The sequence below is a fragment of the Hevea brasiliensis genome, chromosome 2 (assembly GCF_030052815.1).
Source record: "Hevea brasiliensis isolate MT/VB/25A 57/8 chromosome 2, ASM3005281v1, whole genome shotgun sequence".
In the NCBI taxonomy this organism is placed as follows: domain Eukaryota; kingdom Viridiplantae; phylum Streptophyta; class Magnoliopsida; order Malpighiales; family Euphorbiaceae; genus Hevea; species Hevea brasiliensis.
This window is the reverse complement of record NC_079494.1, coordinates 79,602,104-79,615,394: the sequence shown is the minus strand read 5'-3', so window position 1 is coordinate 79,615,394 and position 13,291 is coordinate 79,602,104.

The window sequence follows — 13,291 nt, the reverse complement described above, 5'->3', positions numbered from 1 at the left end:
GTTCGTCGTGACCGAAAGGGTGCTTAGCTAAAATGCAATCAGATTAAGATAAAAACCGAGTGGAATGAAGTTTAGCTTGGACAATGGGAATGAAAACAGAGATGATAAAGGGCTGAAAGTGAGAGTGTGACGGATAATGAACAAACGAAAATGTAGAGTTCCAAAGATTCAGAATCCTTTTCAAGAAAACACTTTAGAAAACTAGTTTCAAAAGTCTTTCTAATCAACACTTCTAAGTAGCAGAGTAACAAACTGAATGAAGTTTCAGAGTTCTTCCGCTATAATAACTACCTCTCTTTTTTGCCCGTCCCCTGAACAGTTTTTTCATGCAGGCATTTATAGGAATCGGGTGCTCCCCATGAAGGGTCGATTCATTTTGAGGAGATGGAGGGTCAAGATTTCAAAGGACATAATCGGGTGTTCAGAATTAAAGAGAATCAAAATGAATGGTCGAGATCACTCTTCGAATATTTGTCCTTTTCTTCTTTCAATCAAGCGGTCCCAAATCTTCTCGTCCGAACGATATGAGGGCTAAGAGCGAAAGACGCTGGTATTGTCGTCTTCTCTCTTGATCCAAGGGTTCCGGGTTTGTCCTTACAAGTGAGATCAACGGTGGGGATTGGGATGTACAGGACTGTCATGACATACCCTGGCACCTGTCAGCATTGCGGGCGATTCTTAGGCATGCGGTGGAGATCTCGTCTGCAACGCTTTAACTACCTCGGCTCTGATTCTGACGACGGTTATTTGGGATTTGTCTTGTTCCTTTTGTCTTCCGATCCCTCTTCTTGACATGCTCCTATTCCGATCTCTTATGCTAATATCCCGTCTTCCGATCTATTATTCCGATCTCTCCCTTTCTCTGGTCCGGTCTGGTCAAAGCATTAATTTTCCCTCAATTCCTGAGGCGTTAAGCCGTTTTACGCTCGACAATAAATGCCCGTTTTCCCCTATATATACCCACGGCAGCGGAGACATTTCCTTCATCGATTTTCTCTCTTCCTTCTTTCTTTTCGATTCATTTGCTCGTGATCGTTAAGCCATGATCGTGGTTTTTGATCCTTCTCCGATGGGCTTCCTTATTCCTCGACTGAAGATTTACGACCCCGGTGATCGCATAACCTTGTCTGATGCTCCGCTGACCCTTGGCGGTTGCTTCCTCAAGTTTATTCGGCTTCTCTCCACATTGAGTGTTCCGACAGCGGTTTCCTCCCACATTGGGTGTTCCGACAGCGGATTAAGCTCCGATCGGCGACACCCTTGGGATCAGTTATAAACCTGGGACTCTTTAGATAGGATGTCCAAAAGGTCTCTAGAGATCGCCCAAATGATGTAATCCTTCAATGTAATCAGATTTCTAGGGATCGCCCAAATGATGTAGTTAGACCTTTATTGTAATCCGATCCCTAGAGATCGCCCAAATGATGTAATCCGATCTTTTGGAAATAAAAATCTTGTTTCTCCAATTATTGATTATTTTCCGATCTCTGATATATTTGTCCGATCTGATTCCTAACAAAACGACTCTTAACTAATCCTTCATTCAAGATATTCAACTTATTATGCCGATCTCCATTTAACCGATCTCTTTGGAATGTTTGAATATTTGAGAGAAGTGTCGAGAAACATTGCGAGTCCACCAATCGATGCGTTGCCTAGAGCCTCGTGAGCATTAAATGCTCGGACTAGTATAAATAGGGGTGGGGGGTTAGCCAGTTGTTCTCTCATTCTATTTTCAGTCCCCTGCTCACAACTTCGAAGTTCTCTCGTTTTCTCAAGTTCTTCCGACGCCGATCAGACTCCGGTAAGGGCTTTGATCTTCTTTTTAGTTTAAGTTCTTTATTTCTTTTGAAAATGAGCAGTGCCGAAGGTCAAAGAGCGGCAAGTCCTCCCTCCATTCAGTTCTCGTGGTCGTCTGACGAAGAAGAAGTAGTCGGGCAAAGCGCGCAAACAGAACCTCCTAGGGCCTCTGTTCCAGCTCTGGGGCGGGTCGGACCAACAAGGCATGTACCTTCTTCAGGGAGGGAGAATCTCCCTATGGACGAGCTGCCATCGATCTTACAAGAGTCCGATCTACAATCGTTTAGCCAGGAGTACAATATTCGCCCTGATTCGTACGAACTTATCCGGTGCCACGGCGATCACCGAGCCAATCACTTCTTTGAAGAAAATGACCTAGTAATGGTATACGAGGAACAGTTAAAGGCCGGTCTTTGGTTCCCTCTGGACGACTTCTTCAAGGAGGTCCTAAAACTTCACCGGGTGTGCATTGCTCAAATTCACCCTAACTCGTGGCGGATCTTAGTAGCTTTCCGAGGTCTATGCCGATCTAAGGGAATCAGACCTACGGCTAAGGTGTTCGCCGAACTGCACAGGCTAACTCGCCGAAAGGACGACGAGCACTGGTTCTTTCAGGTGAAACCTCATTGTGGGCTCTTCACCGACCTGCCCTCCTCCCTTAAAAATTGGAAGAACCGCTTCTTCATTCTGAGGAGTAAAAATCCGACCTGCTTTGAGGACTTCCCTCGTAGCTGGTGGCATCAGGGGCCTTTGCTTCTGAAGTGCATTAACCTGAACCAGGAGGAAAGCTTAATAGTGATGGATCTGAAAAATCAGGCTGCCACCCAAAAGTATTCCTGTTTAGACGCAGTAACTGCCGAGCTTCACCATTGGACCATACAGCTACTCACCGGCCAAGATCGCGAACTTCCGCTATCTGACCTCGGCACTGGTATTTTCTACATCTCAGATCTCAGGACCTTAGCGATCTCACTGACCTCTCCTTTGTGCAGGTATGGCGGGTGGCGAAGGTTCTAGGAAACGGAAGAAGGAAAGAGAGATCTCCCGGAAAGTAAAGGAGATGAAGCGTTCGGAGATTCTTCGAACTCCCGGCCATGAACCAGGGGAAACGCAAGGAGGCCCGTCCCGACCTTCGGGGCTCCGATCACTGAGGCTGTCCGATCTCCTCCTCAACAAGAAGAGCCGGCTCCCCCCCCTCCAGTTGCTCCAAGCACAGAAAGGGGTCCTTCTCAACCTTCTGTGAGATCCTCCTCTCGTGGCGCTCAAACGTTGATGGAGTCCCTAAAGAATAACCGGTCTGTTCGAGAGAACCCCGGTTTTGCCAAAGTCTTGGGGTCTTCCATCTTCCTTTGGGAGGATCGGGAAAGGCTATCCCCGGACAGCCTTGACGATATCTTGACCCGCGCTATGAGCCTGAACGTGGAATGCCTGGTGAACCAGACCATAGTTCGAGAAAAGGCTCATCGCCTGGGCAAGGAGATCGAGAAGAAAAATCAGGAAATGGCTTCCCTCCGATCCCAACTCACATCCGCTCAGGATTACATATATCAAGTTGAGGGGCGGGCGAAGTTCTATGAAGACAGAGTGGCCGAACAGAATCATGTTCTGGCTGAAAGGGATCGGGCTCTCAGGGAAGTCGAGGCGCTCCAGGCCAACGAAGCTTCTCAGGTCGCCCAGCTTATCGAGGAGCTTAAGGCGAAAGACGAGGAAATGGTGATGGGGATAGCTGGTGCCTATGTGAATGCTCACAAGGACCTCTTGGCCGAGCTCCAAAAGCGTTACCCAGAGGGGGACTTCTCTTGGATGGCCGACCTGGCTCCCGAAGGAGAGGAGGAAAGCGAAGAGGAGGCCGAGGGTGAGAGAGAAAATGAGCCAAATGTAGATCAGGCTGAGGGTGATCCCCCAGCCGAATGACTTGTAAAAAAATTTTGAAATGAAATGAAGTGGAATACCCTTTTTGTTCAATGAATGGTTATGATCGGAAAATTTCTAAATTATTAAGCACTTGATTGTCTGAGTATGTTGAAATAACTGAAGATGATTATTAACCTAAGTGTGAGAGATCGGAAAACACAATAATCATGAGATCGGTAGGGAAGAAATGCTGAACGGGACTTGATTAAAATTGGAAATTTGATTTGAACACCTAAGATCGAAATCTTCATTAAACCGGACCAAAACCTTAACTCTTAAACTTTTGAAAGGGAGATCGGCAATAAAACTAGTAAGAAAAGATCTAGTTCACTTTGTTTATACTACAACGGGTCAGAGAGATCGGTGAGCGATTTAATAGACTGGTAAGGCTCTGACTGATGTGAGAACCTAGCATTGATTTAATTCCCTGTGGGGAGAGATCGGAAATGTGACTGTCTATCAAAGAGAGATCGGAAATGTGATTAGCTGTCAAAAGGAGAGTTAGCACTGAGGTCAGTTCCAAAGTTTTATTGATTTTGGGGATCGGCCAAAATATGGTGTCGACAGCTGCCCCTCTTTACATAATTTCTATTAAAGGGAAAATTTCCCGTGTAGGAATTATGTAAAGATTCAGACTCATATTTTGGACGATTAAGTGTTCGAAGTTAGGGAACTAAAGCATACCTAAACCAGTGACCTAGAGATAGGCAACAGAAATTTAAAAGACCTAGAAAATTAAAATCAACTTGGATCAAGGAACCAGAGGTCGGCAACAGAAAATGTAAATCGCTAGAAATTAAAATCGACTTAGATCAAGGAACCAGAGGTCGACAACAGGAAATGTAAATTGCAAGAAATTAAAATCAACTTAGATCAAGGAACCAGAGGTTGATAGCTGGAAATTTAAATTGCAAGAAATTAAAATCAACTTAGATCAAGGAACCAGAGGTTGATAGCTGGAAATTTAAATTGCAGGAAATTAAAATCAACTTAGATCAAGGAACCAGAGGTTGATAGCTGGAAATTTAAATTGCAAGAAATTAAAATCAACTTAGATCAAGGAACCAGAGGTTGATAACAGGAAATTTAAATTGCAGGAAATTAAAATCAACTTAGATCAAGGAATCAGAGGTTGATAACAAGAAATTTAAATTGCAGGAAATTAAAATCAACTTAGATCAAGGAACCAGAGGTTGATAACAGGAAATTTAAATTGCGGGAAATTAAAATCAACTTAGATCAAGGAACCAGAGGTTGATAACAGGAAATTTAAATTGGAGGAAATTAAAATCAACTTAGATCAAGGAACCAGAGGTTGATAACAAGAAATTTAAATTGCAGGAAATTAAAATCAACTTAGATCAAGGAACCAGAGGTTGATAACAGGAAATTTAAATTGCAGGAAATTAAAATCAACTTAGATCAAGGAACCAGAGGTTGATAACAGGAAATTTAAATTGCAGGAAATTAAAATCAACTTAGATCAAGGAACCAGAGGTTGATAACAGGAAATTTAAATTCAGGAAATTAAAAAAAAAACAACAGGAAATTTAAATTGCACTCACAAAGCAAGCCTGATCCAGACACAAGAAGTTCTTCCCCGATGAAGTGTACTTAACAGAATCCCGAAGACCAATGACGAATGGAGGACGAGTTGCAAGACTTGACCTATGGCCTTGTTCCTTCAAATGCCCCGTTTTCTGTTTTTGGAGACTTTCTCCCGAAAAGCTCCCTTGCGGGTTTTCACTTCCCCTTCGTCTATATGACTAGAAGCGCCCCTTCAGGTTTTCACCTCTATTTTTTTTTTTTTTTTTTTTTTTTTTTTTTTTTTTTTTTTAAGTCATTTCCTGCAAATCTCATAGTAAAGTTCGTGAGGTTATCAATTGTCAAATCTTAATCTTATGGCAAAAATTTTAACTGATTTAAATAGCACATTAAATAACGGGATAGCAGAAAGATAAATATAGGGGAAGGAATATAAGGGAAAGATAGAAGCATAGGGAATGAAGTGCGATTTTATTATGGTTTAATATAAACAAAGAAGAAGTTTCAAAGAATAAGGGTACGAGGATAGATCTCACATATTCCCTGTGGCTGTTTTTGAAACCCCATAAATGCCATTATTTCTAGTTCTCTGAAGCCTCATGCCGTGACAGTTTCCTCTTCATCCTGGTTTCATGCCCCCCCCCCCCCCCCTTATTCCTTATTTCTCCCCTATTGTTCTCGGGATGCCCTTTCGGGTTTTCACCCCTAGATTTTTTTTTTTTTTTTTGCTAACTTACTTTTCCAAGGCGCCCTTTCGGGTTTTCATCCTTCACTCGTTTTACAGAAAGCGCCCCTTCGGGGTTTTCGCCTTCTTTCACACATTTTGCTAGGAGCGCCCTTTTGGGTTTTCACTCCTACCCCTTTTTTTTTTTTTTTTTTTTTTTTTTAGGCATAATATTTTCTGACGGTGTCAGCATTCACAGGTCTCGGAAACTCTTCACCGTCCATGTGGGTCAAGATCAAGGCTCCTCCAGAAAATGCCTTTTTAACCACATAGGGTCCCTCGTAGGTTGGTGACCATTTGCCCCGGGGATCATTTTGATTCGGCAGTACTTTCTTCAGAACTAAGTCCCCGGGTTGGAATTCGCGCGGGCGAATGTTTTTATCAAATGCTCTAGCCATCCTCATCTGGTATAACTGCCCATGACATGTTGCTGCTAACCTTTTTCATCAAGCAAGTTTAACTGATCCAACCTTGACTGGATCCATTCTGACTCATCAATTCCTGACTCCTTCAGGATCCTTAAGGAAGGGATTTCAACTTCAATAGGTGATACCGCTTCCATCCCGTAAACCAGCGAGTATGGAGTTGCCCCGGTTGAGGTTCTTACGGAAGTTCGATATGCGTGGAGAGCGTAAGGAAGCATATCATGCCAATCCCTATACGTGACCGTCGTCTTCTGGATTATCCTCTTGAGATTTTTGTTTGCAGCTTCCACCGCTCCATTCATCTGGGGACGGTATGGGGAGGAATTGAGGTGCCGGATTTTGTATTGATCACACAATTTCTGGATCTTCGGGCCATTCAGATTCTTAGCGTTGTCAGTGACGATTTCATTGGGGAAGCCATGCCAACAGATAATATTGCTTCTGAGAAATCTGAGAAACGTATTCTGTGTGATGTGCGCATAGGATGTTGCTTCGACCCACTTGGAGAAATAGTCGATGGCCACAAGGATGAATCTGTGCCCATTGGATGCCTTGGGATTTATGGGACCAATCACATCGATGCCCCACATTGCGAAGGGCCATGGTGAGACGAGGTTGAACAACTTGTGAGGTGGCACATTGATTGGATCGGCATAGATTTGACACTTATGGCATTTTCAGAAATACTCGACGCAATCCTTTTCCATTGTGATCCAAAAATACCCACGTCGCATGATTTGCTTAGCCATCATGTGCCCATTGGCATGGGTTGCACAATTTCCCTCATGAGTCTCAAAAAGGATTTTCTTTGCCTCCTTTGCATCCACACATCTCAGTAATTCGCCGCTGGAGCTCCTCTTGTATAGGGTTTCTCTACTGGGGAAGTATCCCAATGCTAATCTTCGAATCATCTTCTTTTCATTCTTGCTTGCCCCAGAAATTCTGCAGTTCTCTGATGGACCAGGATGTCATGATACCAAGGCTTTCTATCGGGCTCTTCTTCAATCATGAAGCAATATGCTGGCTCACTTCTTGCTTTAATCTTCAATGTCTGAGCCATCTGACCCTCTTCGATTTGAGCCATAACAGCTAGAGTAGCTAAGGCATCAGCAAATTGATTCTTGTCCCTACTAAGGTGAGTGAAAGAGATTTCTTCGAATTTCTTGATCAGCTCCAATAGGTACTTCTGATACGGGATTAGCTTGGGATCCTTGGTTTGCCATTCTCCCTTGACTTGATAAATAATTAGGGCTGAGTCTCCGTATACCTCCAGCTTCCTGATTTTCATTTCGATGGCGGCCTGTAGACCCATCACGCAAGCTTCGTATTCCGCGACGTTGTTGGTGCAGTCAAATCTCAATTTAATGGCTATCGGAAAGTGTTTCCCCTCCGGGGATATCAATACAGCCCCAATTCCATTCCCGGACAAATTGACAGCTCCGTCGAAATACATTTCCCATACATTGGCTGGCCCCTCCTCTTCGCAGTCCACTTCATTAATATGCTCATCAGGAAACTCAAAATCCAGAGCTTCATAATCCTAGATAGGGTTTTCTACTAAGAGGTCAGCAATCACGCTACCTTTCACCGCTTTCCGGGTCATATAGACTATGTCATATTGGGAGAGTATAACCTGCCACTTGGCTATCCTTCCTGGCACGAATGGGCTTTCGAATACATATTTGATAGGATCCATCCTGGAGATGAGCCATGTCTTGTGATTCAACATATAGTGCTTGAGGCGATTTGCTGTCCAGGCTAGCGCGCAACAAGTCTTTTCTAAGAAAGAGTACCTCGACTCACGATCATTGAACTTCTTACTCAGGTAATAAATAGCCCTCTCCTTTCGGCCGGTATCATCATGTTGTCCCAACACACATCCCATCGAGTTCTCTTTGGATCGCCATATACGAGGATAAGAGGCCTTCACCACGGGTGGGACCAATACTGGTGGTCTTGACAAGTATTGCTTGATCTTCTCAAAAGCCTCTTGGCAAACTGAATCCCATTGGGTGGAGTTGTTCTTCCGGAGTAGCCTGAAAATTGGCTCAGCTTTGGCAGTGAGATTGGAAATAAATCTTGAAATGTAGTTCAACTTTCCCAGAAAACTGCGCACCTCCCTTTCTGTTCTTGGGGATGGCATCTCTTGAATAGCTCGAACCTTGTCTGGATCAACCTCTATTCCCCTCTCGCTTACTATGAATCCCAATAACTTTCCCGATCTAGCTCCGAATATGCATTTGGCAGGGTTCAGTTTCAACTGGTATTTCCTGAGTCTCTCGAATACTTTCCTCAGTACCTGCACATGAGTTTCTTCTCCCCGGGATTTGATGATCATATCATCCACATATACTTCCACCTCTTTATGCATCATATCGTGGAATAATGTGACCATTGCACGCTGGTAGGTAGCACCAGCATTCTTCAACCCAAAAGGCATGACCCGATAGCAAAATACTCCCCATTGAGTGATGAAAGCAGTTTTATCCTTATCTTCCTCGTCCATCGGGATCTGATTATACCCTGATGCCCCATCAATACACGAACACCTGCCCAATCCCGCAGCATTGTCAACTAACACATCAATGTGAGGGAGAGGGAAATCGTCTTTTAAGCTCGCTTTATTGAGATCCCTGTAATCGACGCACACCCGAACTCTTCCGTCCTTCTTCATTACCGGGACCACATTAGCTATCCATTGGGGATATTTGACCACTTCCAGGAACCCAGCGTCATACTGTTTCTTGACTTCATCCCGAACTTTGAGCAGTGTGTCGGGATTCATTCTCCTTAACTTCTGCTTTACCGGGACTGTCCCTGGAATTAGGGGAATTTTGTGCGTCACTATCTGGGGGTCCAAACCCACCATATCATCATAGCTCCAGGAAAATACGTCGAGGAATTCTTTAAGCAGACTGATCATATCTCCCAATTCTTCACTCTCCACTACCTTGAGTTCCCTTTTTACTTCTTCTGTGCCTAAATTTATGGTGCGCGTTCCGTCTCCACAAGGCACGAGGGAGGGCTCATCCTTTTCACTGTATTCTTGTGTAGGGTCTTCCTCAGAATCATTTGAAGTAATGGCAGTTATGGGGATTTCGAAATTAACCAGAGGAATTTCTGAGTCTATTGGATTATTAGGTGTTAATTGATGAATGGTCCTGAATGAATAAAAAATATATTATAAGGATGGAATTCAAAAGAAAGAAAGAATTGGATTTAAAATGCGCTATTAATTCATTAACGTTTGTGCCATAAGAAAAAGGTCCATTTACAGTATTACACTTGTCACCATGGACAAAATGATCAAGTGTGGATAACCAAAGGTACTTTACTCGAAATTGAGTACAGGGATGTCCTCGGTTGTCCAGTTGTTCAGCTCTTGCCCCTCAGTCATTGGCAAGACTAGGGCCTCATACAGGGAATCCAGTTGGATGACATCTATGGATGGATCATCGGGTGATTCTTCTGTGTTTGCCGGATGCTGAATGACTGGTTTAGTGAAGATCTCCGTGATTCTCGGGACTACCCTTCCTTTGCCCATTTTCTGATCGAACCTCTGATCCCGAAGTATTTTCCTCATCTAGAATTGCCCATCCATGAGGGCATCCTCCTCATATCCCAAACCACATCGGCCTACCTTCTGAATAGCCGGTATGGGTTCCACAATTCCTTGCAAGGCAGTGCCTAGGCCTTTTCCCTCCTGATATCCATTCCTTGACATTACTTTGGCCACCATAGCCATAGCCCCTTCATTTCTGGTTTCTTGTAACTCAAGGGCCTGGAAAGAACTTTCCAACGACTCCTCGGCCGCTTCCATGTAAGGAAGTGATTGTGGCTTGGTGACTAATAAGGCTTCTTCTCCTCTCACCGTGATGATTCTGCCATCCATGATGTATTTTATTCTCTGGTAAAGAGTTGAGGGAACGGCATTGGCAGAATGGATCCAAGGCCTCCCCAACAACATAGTGTAGGCCGGCTCTATATTCATCACCTGGAATGTGACGCTGAAAGTGCATGCGCTAATCTGAAGTGGCAAGTCAATATCTCCCAACACTTCTCTCTACAGTGCGTCAAAGGCTCTTACCACCATAGCACTTTGACGTATATCCGATTGGTCAACTGGCAACCTAGCTAAGGTAGCGCTAGGGAGTACGTTGAGAGCTGACCCGTTATCAATAAGTACCTTGGCTACTATACAACCCTTGCACTTCACTGTTATATGCAGAGCTTTAGTGTGCCTTAAACCCGCAGGATCTATCTCATCCTCCGAGAAAGTAATAAAGCTGGATGCCTAGATTTGTCCCACTATCTTCCCAAACTGCCCCGGAGTGATGTCGGGGTTCACAAAGGCCTGATCCAGAACTCTCTGCAGGGCTTGACGGTGCACTTCCGAGCTCAGGATCAGTGACAGCAGCGAAATCCGTGCAGGCGTCTTCCTTAACTGTTCCACCACATCATACTCACTTTGTTTCATTATTTGAAGCAACAACTCCTCCTCTTCTTTATGCATTGTAGGCTCTGCTTCCTCTGTCTTCTCTACATCTTCTCCTGCATTCTTCGATGACTCTCCCACCTTTACTTTCCCTTTTCTCTTTTCTTTTTCTTCGTTACTGTAACACCTCCCACTACGAGTTATGAACTCGACCTCTTGCTCAAGGGAGGAGGGCTTTGTGGCAGTGACGGGTTGGGGATCGATTTGGGGAGTAGCACTGGTGGTAGGTCCAGCATAAGTCATCTGAAAGTGTGCGTGAGGAGTGAAACATGGCTTAGGAGGTGCCGGAGGTGAAGCAAGGCTAGGAGCCGGTATACTGCTCGACGCCCCTTGAGTGAAGACTTGGAAATTGTAGTTCCAAGGTATGGCGTGGGTGTTGGTAACAGGGAGCTGAGGAGGAGTTCGGATAACAGTTACTGGTGGTGAAGCTACTGGTGGAGAGAAGGTGATTCTGGGTTTGGAGGTAGAAGCATTCTGATTGTATCTAGTCGTGTTTACCCCCACTTCTGTCTTTGACCTCGCCTAGCATCTCAGAACCTTGAGAGACAATAAGTTCCAAACTTCTTGCTTGAATCCCTCACAGCCCTGCAGCTCATGATCAGCTGCCTCTCCATGATAAGGACACCCCATTCTCTCTTCCAATCCCGCTACCTGAGGGTAGAGGTAGCCTTCCCTGGTTGCTAGAGCAAAAATTTCTTTAAAGTAAGGAACCAGCTTGTCTACTTCCAGCGTTGATCCTCCTTCATCAGGCTCTATCATATTTATACCACCGCCCGCATTATGGTTAGGCAATGGGTTCGAGGTAACATTGGGGAGGGAACCATTTCCCTCAATCTTCAACCACCCGTTTCTGATTAAAGCGTGCACTCTTCCCCTGAGTGCCCTGCAGTTATCGGTTGAGTGCCCTTGTGCCCCTCCATGGTATTCACAACGGGCAGTAGCATCATACCACCTGGGCTATGAAGGCTGAATTGGATCTAGGGGAACTGGTACGATTTGGTTTATACCGACAAGGTATCGGTATATTTCACTGAGTGGGAGGGGGAGAGGTGGATCAGGGTTTCGTGGGGGTCTTGGGTTGTTTAGTGGTGGTCTTGATTGAGCGGGAGGAAGAGATGGTCTTGGTTGGTAATTTGTAGGCGGGGGATATTGTGGGCGGGGGTGTGGATAATTAGGGAAAGGAGGTGGAATATTGGCGACTGTTTGGCCATGAGGGGGAGGATATGGCCGGTAGTTATTTTGGGGAAGTGGGGAGTAATTATTCTGACGGGTGACGGAATGCACATCACCCTCCTTTTTCTTGCCAAAGCTGGCAGTCTTCTTTGCAGGGTTCTCAGCTGACTCCTGCAGTTGTCCCATTCTTAAGTTGGCCTCAATTCTCTCACCCGCCTGGATGATGTCAGAGAAGTAGGGAGCCTTCAAAGTCTCGATAAACAGTGAACATAGTTCATTGTCGGTCACCGGAGGGTATACTTCCGCCGCCTTTTCTCTCCATCTCTGGGCATACTGCTTGAAAACTTCCCGGTCTTTCTGTGCCAAGTTCTGGAGGTCCCTCCTTGTGGGTGCCGCATCACAATTGAATTTATATTGCTTCAAGAAGGTATCAGCTAAATCCTTCCAGGAGTGCAGCTTGCTTCTGTCCAATTGTATGCACCATCTTAGAGCTGCTTCGGAGAGGCTCCTGTGAAAGAAGTGAATGAGAAGTCCGTCATCTTCTGTTAGGGCAGACATTTTGGTAATGTAGGTCGCCAGGTGGATGCGGGGATCTGAGTTCCCGGTGTACTTGTCGAAATCCGGAACCTTGAATTTGGGTGGCACCACCACATCTGGCACCAGTCTTAATGACGCCACATCGACTGAACCATACATATTTAGCCCTTCAATTGCTCTCAATCTCTTCTCTAGAGCATATAGTTTCTCACTTTCTTTTGACTTATTTTCTCCCCCCACTGCGTGGAATACTCCCCCAGTTGGGAGATGAGGGGTGAAGTGAATGGGAGGGATCACGTTTGAAGGGTATGGGTTGGTGTTTTGAATGGTTGGGTAATGAGAGTAAGGTAGGTCATTATTAGTAACCGGATTGATGAATTGTGTCGTGCAGGATGGGAGACTGAAAGGTAAAAGAAGTTGAAGCTTGGTGAGGATCATTTGTTGTAGCAGGTGGAGGAGGTAGTGGTAGGCTAGGCTCTGCTGTGGGTTTATTCTGGGACATTTCCCTCATTAGTCTCATGAGTTCTGAGACTTGATCCTTTAATTCGGAAACTTGCCCCTGTAGGTTCTGTTCTTGTTCCTGATCTTCCATTATCTTCTTTGTCCGAGATCTTGTTAAGTACACTCGCTTGGGTTGAACTGTGTGCTTGATCAGACTTGCCTTGTTTGAAGCAATAT